The sequence below is a fragment of the Pinus tabuliformis genome, chromosome 5_2 (genome assembly GCF_031772625.1).
Source record: "Pinus tabuliformis cultivar Carrire ecotype Pingquan chromosome 5_2, CPIR1, whole genome shotgun sequence".
NCBI classification, from domain to species: domain Eukaryota; kingdom Viridiplantae; phylum Streptophyta; class Pinopsida; order Pinales; family Pinaceae; genus Pinus; species Pinus tabuliformis.
In genome coordinates, this window is record NC_142306.1 from 243,548,825 (window position 1) to 243,561,009 (window position 12,185).

General features: G+C 33.0%; 1 pseudogene; it reads right to left on the bottom strand.

Annotated features, from left to right (window-relative positions):
- Positions 1–1,207: 1,207 nt before the first annotated feature.
- Positions 1,208–3,465, bottom strand: LOC149158446 (metacaspase-9 pseudogene; annotated as a pseudogene).
- Positions 3,466–12,185: the final 8,720 nt, after the last annotated feature.

Sequence of the window (12,185 nt, forward strand, 5' to 3'; positions counted from 1 at the left end):
ATATCCATATAAAATTTAAATTTTCTAGTACAGATGGCATATGACATACATATCTACCATTTTTCCAATTTAAAAAACCTACAAACCTGTCTTTACACCTTTTGGGGCAATTGCTACTATCTCTCTTCTCCCTCAATGCAGTAGATGGCAGAAATATGGTTGATATAGTACTAAGTTGTGCTTTGTTTTGTCACAAATGGCAGGTAGTCCAGCTTTTGATATCTCCAATGGCATATATATATATATATATATATATATATATATTTCTTTAGAAGAAATTGCTCTTTTGTTGGAAAGATCTCTTCTCACTCAATGCAGTAGATGGCAGAAATATGGTTGATATAGTACTAAGTTGTGCTTTATTTTGTCTCAAATGGCAAGTAGTCCAGATTTTGATATCTCCAATGATATATATATATATATATATATATATAAGGAATTGCTCTTTTGTTGGAAAGATCTTGTAATACTGTTATATGGATAGGATAGTGTCCCAGCTTTGTTTTTAGTGTCTTAGTCTATTCATGGCATTTTGTTTCTAGTGGGGCAGTGTCTTCATGACACTGGTCCTTTATTATCATCTACTAGTTATAATTTTTTTAGCTCTACTCAAAGAGTATTGATGTAACTGATATTAATATTGGGACTGTGGTTTTCATAGCCAATCTCTTCTTCTCATACTATCTATGTAAAATTGTTTATATACTAATAGAATTTTTTTTGTATTGGATTAGAAAACATATCAACGAACCTAAATCCATTTTAACTTTAGATATATCAAAATATGGAGAACTTAAATATACAACCTGATTTTTTAAATACAAATAAAAAAACTTAATTATAAAAATCAAAAACATATTATATATCTATATAATACAAAATTTACATATAAATGTTTTACTGATAACTAGATATTATTTATTAATACTTTAATGTTACAACATTACTTTAATTATGTATAATTTTAAGTTGGGGAATAACTATTAATAATTCACTATTATAGGTATTAACCAAAAAAGAGTAAAATGAAAATTATATTAAACTAAATTTTATAAAAAATAAAATAATATATTTTTAAAAATAAAGTATTAAAATATTTATCTGAATATTGCTGCTGACAATATCACAAAATGAAGGAATGAAAGCATTTCTTCTCCCTTCGTTACTGCTGCGATGCAACTTTTCCAATACATTTTAATCACAAGATCTACCTGGGTTCGAGGAAAATCCTGTTGGCATTCCTCTCACTGCAGTATAGGCATGGATGCTGTGTGAAGTCTTGTCCCTGCAGCAACTCTCTGGCACTCAAAACCAGTTCCCTGTTGGTAAAGGAGTCCCAACGCTTCCCACGCTTTTTTTTCAGAAGTCCTAGAATAGCATTAGTGAAAGCTCCATAGCCTCTTGGATCTCCATAAGGGCACACATCGATACAATTCTCGTGGGGCCTGCATCCACTCAACAAAATGCCCATGTCGGGATGTAGCTGTTTAACCTCATCCACGTGATTAAACAGCCTTCTAACTGTGTAGCTGGCTGCGTCACCAAATTCCTCATACAGAAACTCTCTAATGCGTTCAGCTTCCATATCAGAGTTCCTGCTTCGCTTTCTGAATATGTTTAGCAACGAGTCCAATGGCATTAACGGTCTCCTCCAAGAACGCTGCGCTATTTCTTGATCTGAATCTGTTTGTTCCATATCCTTGTCAATCAAGCCTCCGCCTACCCCAGTGTCGAAAATCAAGGTGAAAGTTGCTCCCGGATGCATGTCCTTCATTATAAATCGGAAATCCTCAGCTGTAAATATGCAGATATTACAATTTGGCTAATAATTAATTTTATATTTCAATAAATTTTAGGCTTTTCATCTTTCAGCTGCGTTTATAAATTTAAATTCATCTTAATCAGTGATTTAATAAGACACCTTTTTATTTATAATTCATATTATCCACAATAAAATATTAAAACAAATCTAGTCAATTTTTTCCTTTTATACATACATTTAATTATTTTTATTATTAATATTTTTTAAAATATGGTATATCAAATCTATAATCCATATAAAACATCGGAAAAATAATTCTCTTAATCATTCCCTCTTTATAATGTTTCATGCTACAAAAAAATCTCAAACTGTACATTGAATTTTTTTTTCACTCATTTTTAATTTTTCTTTGTTATTGATATTTTTAAAATATTATATATTAGTTCTATATTAAAAATGAAATAAATTACACATCTTCCTAGGTACAGAAGGATAAAATATAATAATTTTTTTAATTTAAATGGTAATAATTATGTTATTTTAATGTAGATAAAGAAATATTTTACTTAGGATTGATAATAAAATATTTTTTTGATATATATATATATATATATATATATATATATATATATATATATATATATATGTCACATGTAAATTGAATGTATAATGAATTACACATCATGTCATATCAATAATATTAGTTCTTGTTCTTACCATTTCCATATTAAGTAGCTAAGAAATTACATTTCTTTCTCAACCTGAACCCTGAATAATTTTTTTTATTCATTTCCATATTAAGTGGTGAAGAAACCTGGAACTAAAAACCAAATTAATTTTTTTCTTGCGCATCTCCATATTAATTAATGAAAAAATTACTTTCTTTCATCATATTAAAAGGTAATTATTTTTGCTTTAATTTGCTTTATATTTTTATATAAAATTATGTAAAATTAAAATAGAAATTAAAATATATTAATTAAAATCATTATTATTATTTTTAATTTGTTGATTTAAATTATTATTTTATTATTTTTAAATATAATGTTATGTGATAAGACACATATCAATTCAAAATTGCTTTGAAAGATAAAATTATCTTCTCAAAACCATAAAATAATTCATTGGATTTACCTCATTTTGTTTGGAAAAATGCTATTATTAGTTATTTAAACAACCCTTTAAAACAAAAATAGCTATATCAATATTGAAAACTAAAACAAAAACATATACAATGGGATTGGTAACCAAAACATGTATAACAAGGTGATTAAATGTTGGATTTATAATAATAATTTGAAACTTTGTGTTTTAAGGAATACCTCTGAGAGAAAAAGATGTATAGCAGGGCAAGTGGTACCTGTAAGCAGGTTGAAATCGCATGGGACAATACACTCTTTATCGTTGGCGGTGTCAGGCAAGGGAACGCGAGTGCTGTGACCGCTGTAGTGAAAAAATAGAACGTCTGATTCAGACTTGGCACGGCCAACCATATCGATGAGAGCATTGCGTATGTTTTCGCCAGTGGGTTTCATATTACGCAACTCGCCGGAATCGATGAGGAGATGAATGTTCTTTTGGTGAAATCCATAACGATCAATCAGCAAGTCTCGCATCCCCAGTGCGTCTTGAACGCATCCGTGAAGTTCATATGCGGTATTGGGATAGTCGCAACCCACCAGCACAGCGTACTTGTTGGGCATGGTGTGTATTTCTCTCACAACTCTTTCTCTGAAAAACAAAAGAGAAAAGCATTCGATCCGCGTCTTCAGAGAAAGAGCTGTTTGCTACCAAAAGGGTACCCTGAGTTGATTATATTGAATGAATGGAATGAGTAATCTTCTGTAAAAATCCGTTACAAATCAAGAAACAATACTGGGCTTCATGTTGGAAATTCGTCGTTACAGTTTCCCACTATTGGTTTCCCTTCTAGTGGGTGTCATTAGGCGTTTTTTAACTGGGCAAGAATTTTATCTAAATGGCAAAAGATTTCCTGAAATCTTGTGAGAAATGATTGCTATGGTCCATCTAAAGCATTGTTTGATCCCTGGTTTGTTAGTGGTGTTTTTTATTAATTTGTCCATCAATTCGATGAATATGTGTGATCAAAAGTGAGCTGCCATAATAAAGTGGTTACCTATATTAGTGATATTCCTAGAAGAGGTTGTTGTTTTGTGGAGTGAAGTCATTGAATTGCACACCATGAGAGACTGTATTTTCAAGGAGAAGATTACCCTCTTTTGCTTATTATATGATAATTAAACCAATAAATTAGTACCACTCAATCCATGATATTTGAAGGAAAGCGGGTGGAAGCTTGTCATCCACCAAACCATTCTATGCATATTTGGGTGCATGCAAAGTGTCGGCATGTTCGCCAAATCTAGAGAGGAGCCATGATTTTTGAAGGAAAGCGGGTGGAAGCTTGTCATCCACCAAACCATTGCATGTTTATTTGAATGCATGTACAAAGTGTTGGCATTTTCACCAAATCTAGAGAAGGACAGATGTTGCCGATAAGAAGGAGCATAAGACCATTGTATGTTTATTTGGATGCACCCACAAAGTGTTGGCATGGTCACCAAATCTAGAAAGCCATAAATGTTGCCTATAAGAAGGAGCATAAGAGGAAAATAAGTAGTTGGGCATCGTAGAAGGATGTTGATTCAATCTCTTACCATCACCCTTTCTCTTATGGCTAAACCCTAAGAAGAAGGGGAGGTTGTCACAACAAGTGTACCTAGTAAGGGAGCATGTAGAGCATGCCATTTGAAGTGTGTAGTGTCCCTTTTTTTTATGTGGTTCATTGTACCAATCTAGTACTAGCTACATCCACGAACAACATCTACATATTATTCTAAAGAATCAAGGTAGATAATCGTGTTACATAGTCAAATATCTCATAGCATGAGATTCGAATCCCAGTGGGGAGGAAGAAAACAAATCGTCCCCACTACACGACCTACACTCTCCAATTATTAAACTACAATGGTACCCAACTTTATTTTTCCTCCTCGTGTACCATTATTTCTAATGTTCGTTATCCTTAATTATTAAAGTAAAATGGTACCCACTTTTCTTTTCTCCTCTTGTACCATCATTTCCCATGTTTATTAATGATGTATGAACCATTCTATGAAATCTCATATACATTTCTTTTGAAATTTAATAACATATTAACTTATGCTAACAAGTGTTCAAAATAATTACTATTCATTACTTAAAGGCAACCCTTCTCTTTCTCTCTTTCTCTCTTTCTCTCTCTCTCTCTCTCTCTCACACACACACACACACACACACACATATATATATATAAAGTAGATTTTCAATTAGAAGCAACTTTATCACTTTATATTATAATCCTAAGATTTTCTCATCCTATTTTGACCACATAATTTTCAGAAATACGTAGTGATACTAAGAGCAGGGGAGGGGAACCATTAACACAATGCATGAACACAAAGATTAAAGTAAAAACCCTATCTTGGAGAAAAACACTCAATGTGTTTTTAACAGTGTTCAATTTATTACAATGTTATAGGAACTCTTGTGAAGACACAATCCTCTATAAGCGCCAACTTATAATATTGCAGGCTCCAACCTGTCAAGAAAATAAGGACACCAATCCTTTATAAGCACCAAATTATTGTTGTTTAGGTTCCAACCTGCCAAATAGATGATAACACCAATCTTCTATAACTAAACCCAGCTTAGTACTTTGTTGTTCACTATTCAAGGGTCAATATTTTGGCTTATTATCTATTCAAGAAAGTTTTCCCTCCTCGCAACTTATACCTAGAACTACTCCCTTTTTCTTCTCTAGGTGACATGCTATTTCATCACTTAATTAGACTTTCCAAGCTTCAAGTCTAACCTATCCAATAAGAATCAATTAACACTTTTATTTTAGGTTGCTTTACAAACCCACACCAAAACAAACTAGGACTTGGCCTTATCAAAGGCTTCAGGTGCACTCTTAACTAAGGCTAAACCTCCTAAAAAATTTGGGTGCACTATCTACCTCAACTAGAACTTGGTTGGTGGCTAACTCTTAAGCAAAAACTAAATACTTTCCCAAAAAATTGTGCCAAAAATCCACCTACAACATGGGTAGGGGCGTGCTTTCTTATTCTTGACTTCTTTACTTGATAGCGCTCTTCCTCTTGATTCACAAGGTGTGAACCCTTGTTATGTTGCCCTTGTCTTTCGCTAAAGACTCCAATATCATATCTGAGTTACTCCTTAGTGATGACTAATCTCTCCACCTCATGGCACCTATTTATAATGATCTGCATACCAACATTGGGGTCAACTTGTGACACTGACATGATGTGTATATATATATATATATATTCAAAAATTTGTTTCTCCTCAACCATGAGAAATGTTATATTCAAAAATTTGTTTTTCCCCAACCTTGAGAAATGCTAGTTGATTATGTAATTTTTCCTTCTAGTAACACCTTTGACATCAATAACAATCACTTTCAACAATAATAAGTATCAATTTCATTCTTTTCGCATACTTAAATATTCGCAATTTAGCTTAGTTTCAAACCACTGCAGTGGACTATTTTATGATTTACAACATATGACCCCTTAATTTAATGGTATGAACAAAAAAAATCGTGCTTTTCTTCACTTGAGAAATGTGGATTTAAGGAGCATCATGATTACACATTCCACATGTCTTCATATACCAAGAAACATGTGAACAAAAAAATAAACCGTGTTTCTCTTCACTTGAAAAATGTGGATTTAAGGAGCATCGTGATTACACATTCCACATGTCTTCACATGTAACCAAGAAACATGTAACGCCTAGGTGAGGGTTCATTATTTATCTAACCATCTAAGCGAAAGAATAATGGATTTCCTCAGCCCCCTTCTCTAATCTCAAAGACAATAACCATGAACATCTTTTTTCTTTTTCTTTTTCATAAAATAACGTATCGATAGCAGTAATTCCTCATAAATCATTATGCCACAAATTAATTTTTCATAATGGCACAATTTGAATCATAATAATTTCAAGGGAAAGTTAGTATCAAATCTTATAACTTTAGTCATCAAAAGGAGTGACTTTTGTTCTCTCAGAATACAATGACTCCAATAGATAATTTGCATTGACACACTAGCAACCCAGAGCTTGGTTGAGTTTCTCCAATGGTGGCTTGGTTGAGTTTCTCCAATGGTGATTTCCTAGAGGAAAAATTAATGGTTAGATATTGGATATTGATGCAATATACATTTCTCATTTTCATTATCAATACCCAGCCACTAGTTGACATACAAATCTACGCCATTGAGTGACTGCTTGAATATAGATTTATTGACTAGTGATTAAATTATCACCTAACTAATTACCTTCTAACTGGAGCTTGGCATAATATCTAGAAATCATTCAAGTTCCAAGTGGCTAGATGATTTGTCAATTAATTTTGTGAGTCGTTATAGCAATGTGTTACAAGTTTAGGATATAACCACAGCTGCCAACCTGAGCACCTATGGTAATATCTACATTCTATGAATAATATCATGATTGGTTTCTATAACTCGTTAATTAGCAAATGATTCTCATCCTGTTAGATAATTAGGAGAAGTATTGTTACGACAGAGTTGACCCCATCCTAGTGCATCGACTACCGAGTAGCACAGTGTATACATTCACGATTAACACTGATATATTATGGGTATTACCTCTATACCTATACCTAGAGACAATGATTATGTAAATATTTCATTTTTTCCTCTTTATAAGAGTTATTACTTCCTTGTGTATATTTGTTTGGATATTGGAACTATTTTAAGATTAATATAAGTGTGGTAGGTATAACTAACACTTTTATTCAAGAGTTAATGAAATTCCTTGCTAGGAAATGCTTAACAAAGTTTATAATTATGGATGGTTAGTTAATGGTTCAACAAGTTAATTTACAATTCGCATAATGAACTCATATATGGTTAAGGATGATTTCATGCTGAATTTCACGTTGCTCCTTGGTTATTCAATTTTCCTTTTATTCTAAATAAATGATATATTTCTACATTTGAAAAAAAATTCCCTTAATTATAGCCATGTTTTTACAAAGTTCAACTTTGGATCTATTAGTAGGTTACGGGCACACACACACACACACACATACATACATACATACATACATACATATATATATATATATATATATATATATATATATATATATATATATATATATATATATATATATATATATATATATACATGAATTGATAAATATATACAATGACGCTTTTAGTAAGTTATTCTAGTTAGAGCAAAGGGATCCATCATTACGGCCTATGACGACAACTACAACAATAACATTCCGATTTTTACAACAACTACTAATTCCCTTACAGTATTTGGCTTGCAATATAAACCTCATCACTAGTAACATATGATATTTGAAACAAATTTCTCAATGAATGCACATATGTTTATCAAATGTTGAAGTTGTGAAACCATTTAGAGTGTCACCTATGGATTTGCAGAGGAAAATCTGCTACATGAACTTGAAATATATAAGGTAGAGATCCTTTAAAACCTTTGTATTCATATGGTTACTCTGCATGCATCAAGATGCATCTCTATTGATATCAAATTGACTTCATGGAGTTCTACATAGATTTATGGATGTATGTATTCCCCAACACACTCAATATTTGTAGCATGTTATCCACATTAGTGGATCGAATAGGTGTACATGTCCTTGCAACGAGGTAGGATATCAATGACTTGTAACTTGTTCTATAAGGATAACTTGGATTATTGCACACAATAAGCATATTATATTAGTTGAAAATTCAAAGAAATATGTTATCTGATAGAAGTGTTATATTTGTATGCAAAGAAAATCGTTATGGTGTGGAGGAATCTGGTAATTGTTGTTTAGATCAATTATAAATATTGATTAAAAAATATCATTTTAATCCAACAATAGTTGTATTGATTTTATTGAATAAAGGTTAACATAACACAATACATTTATATACTACCCATCCAATTTAAAATTTAAACAATTTGGGCCTTACCCTTCATATAGAAGGGATAGAGCCTTTAAAATTGGTTTGAATCTATTATAGTTACATAAAATAACCTTGATATTTTAACGAGATTTAAAATTTTGACCTTGGCTTACTAAAATAATTAGACCAAGCTTTCATGTGGTTTCAGTTCAATGTTACAATGCATAAAGAAATAAATGTATTCCTTTCAATTATGTTGAGAAGTGTAGCAAGAAAGGCTCAATTTGACTTAGCCTTGGTCAAGTTGAGTAAATTCAAAATTTCCACATTAGCAGACAACTAGGAGGGAGTTAAATGAGGTGACATGGCTCTTGTCACTCAGTTACTTCAGTAAATTCAAGTTAGTTGGCTTGAAGTTCAATTTGCATGTGTTGATTGCTAATTTGTAGCAATCCAATTCAGTTATTTCTAGTTGTACTCAGTGAAACTAGTTCTAACAGTTAATAGAACTAGTTGGAGGAAAATTGTGTAGTGGGACAATAGTCTAACTCAGAGATTATCTAGTTAACTGATCAATCAACCAGAAATAGCCCATGCATGCAAGGAATTCGAATTTCTTAGATGTGGTGGAGATTCCAAGGTAGTGTAACATCAATTATACAAGTGTTGCATGCAATCACTGATCAATCCTTGGAAATTTCGCAACCAATTTGGAGGAAATTCCTAAAGAATATGGGCCAATTTCATCAGGATTTGCGCAAGGAAATAGGAGCTCAGGTGGAGGCATAATTTTCCTAAGTCTGGGTCAGATATTTTCATTGAGTAGTGATAACATTTATTCACTTTCAGGTTGAGCTCAGAGCGAGCAAGCAATCGTAATGCATTATTTATTCATATAATTAATGTGTACTTATGTATGTGATTGATGCATGTTTGCAAATGTTGTTCTAAATTGTGAATTAATTTCCATGGAGAAATAGAGTAAAATTGTGTCTCTAGTTGTTTTCCCCTAGATAAATATGTGTACTTATGTATGTGATTGATGCATGTTTGCAAATGTTGTTCTAAATTGTGAATTAATTTCCATGGAGAAATAGAGTAAAATTGTGTCTCTTGATTTAGATTAAATTTCTTGAGAACTTGCAATTCTATCACCATATTTCTACATGGAATCAGAGCATGATTCACATTAGAACAATAATTTTGAAGTTGTTCCTCAGGAAGTTCAAATTTGCAGCTTCAATGTAGCAGGATTTCTTCAGGGTTGGGAGAAAGGCCTTCAATGGATTGAGATTAGAGTATGCCTTGGAAGGCAGATCAAATTTCATTTCGTAGAAGGATCGAGTGGAGGAAACGATTGATGACAATGGATTTCTAGAATATGTCAAGATAGAAATTCCAAAACCAAGATAAATTGATGCCCAAAACCTAGCCCAATGGAAGAAAGATGTAGCCAAGGCAAGGAGAATAATCTTGGAGGGAGTGAGAGACCACATTGTCTCAAATATCCATGGGAAAGAAACTCCTTTCGCAATGTGGAAAGCACTAACTAAGCTATTTGAGAATAGCGATGATCGTAGAAAACTGGCCCTCAAAGACAAACTCTGAAATATTAAGATGTAAAAGAATGATACCATTCTGTAGTATCTCACTAGACTTTTACAAGTTCAGGATGAGCTTGGAGGGATTGGTGTGAATGTTGCAGAAGATGACCTAGTGAGACTAGCTCTTCTAGGCATTGCTAAAAGATGGCATGACTATTAAGACTCGGTAAAGGGGAGGGAGAAATTACCAAATTGGGAATGCTTATGGTGTGATTCAGTACCAGAAGATATTAGGCGAAATCCCAGAGATGGAAGTTCATCCAAGGGAGAGGATGAAGAAAAATTTTCATTGGTTGGAAAGGGAAGAAGGGAAAAGGGAAGAAATCTCAAACCAAACCAGAAGCCAACCAAGGGGTCAAGAAGAAATTCTTATCCAAAATAAAATTCTTCGTCATGAATTTAGGCATGGTTAGGCCCCTATACTACTAGTGTAACCCCTTATTGTTATTAGTACAACCCCCTTATTATATTGTTGTACGTCATGTAGTCCCCATAGAAGCCCACTATCATTATTATTGTGCCCTTACATTTTTATTGTTATGTTGGCTCTGATTATATTATGACCCCTTAGGCTCCTATATATAGAAAGGAGCTATTGTCATTTTTATCATCCAAGAATTGTCCATTTGTGTAATGTAAAGGAGGTTTCCCCCTCGAAGAGGTTGAATTCTAAGGTGTTGATCTATCTTTTTATCATTTCGTGAGCTGGTTTCCTAACATTTGGTATCAGAGCTTTGGATTCTAGGGTTTCGCTGCTCCAAATAGGTTATCATGGCATTTTCACTATAACTTTTTTCTGCGATGTTTCAGAAGCAAAAAAAAAAAACCCATTTGAGACAAAAAACGTGTTGAACTTTGGATCCAAATTTCAGAGCTTGTCTCGATATATTTTCGGACATATGATCTATGGATGTTAGGGTTTTTGCAAGCTCTAGAATTTAAGCTAAAATAGCTCATCATGGGATTTTCGCTATAACTCTTTCTCTACGAAGTTTCAGAAGCTAAAACAAACACCCATTTGAGAAGAAATCAGTCTAAACCTTGGCTCCGAATTTCAGAACCTGTCTCGCTATATGTGCGGAGATATAGTCTGAGGAAGTTAGGGTTTTTTCAGACCCCCGAATTACATTCCAAATAGGTCACCATGGGAAAATCGTCATAACTGTCTCTCAGAGCATCAGATTGAAATTTTGTAAGAAGTTATAGAAAGAGGACAGACTTTAGTTTCTTGTATATATTTTTCAGATCCAAAGGTCAAAACAGTGACATGTGACACTTCATACAAGTTTGCTCTTCGGAAAAGGTATATAATCAGGTCATCTTGGGAGATTGTGCATAACCCTTTCTTGGAGAACCCAATTGGAATCAGACTTGTGGAGTTAGAAAGAGGACTCAGAGGGCTATTACATACCCAAATTTTAGAACTCAGAGATCCGAAAGTACAGATTTATAGTCATTTCAAGATCGAGCTCCTAAAATCAAGAAAAATCAAGATGAGCAAGTTTGATGGCAAGGATCCGGTAAATTGGATACTACAGATGGAGAAATATTTTGATCTACATGGTGTACCACTGTTACAAAAGGTATGTATTTCATCTTCATATTTAGAAAAATATCAATTTTTATGGTATAAAGGACTTTGTTCTCATAAACCACTTGTTATGTGGTCAACTTTCATGGAGGAAATTATAGCACATTATGAGGACAAGAATTTTACACAAAAGCATCAAGAACTACTCAAGCATTGAGGGCAACACTTTTTGAAGGAGAGGGACATGTTAGGCCCCTATACTACTAGTGTAACCCCTTATTATTATTAGTAGAAACCCCTTA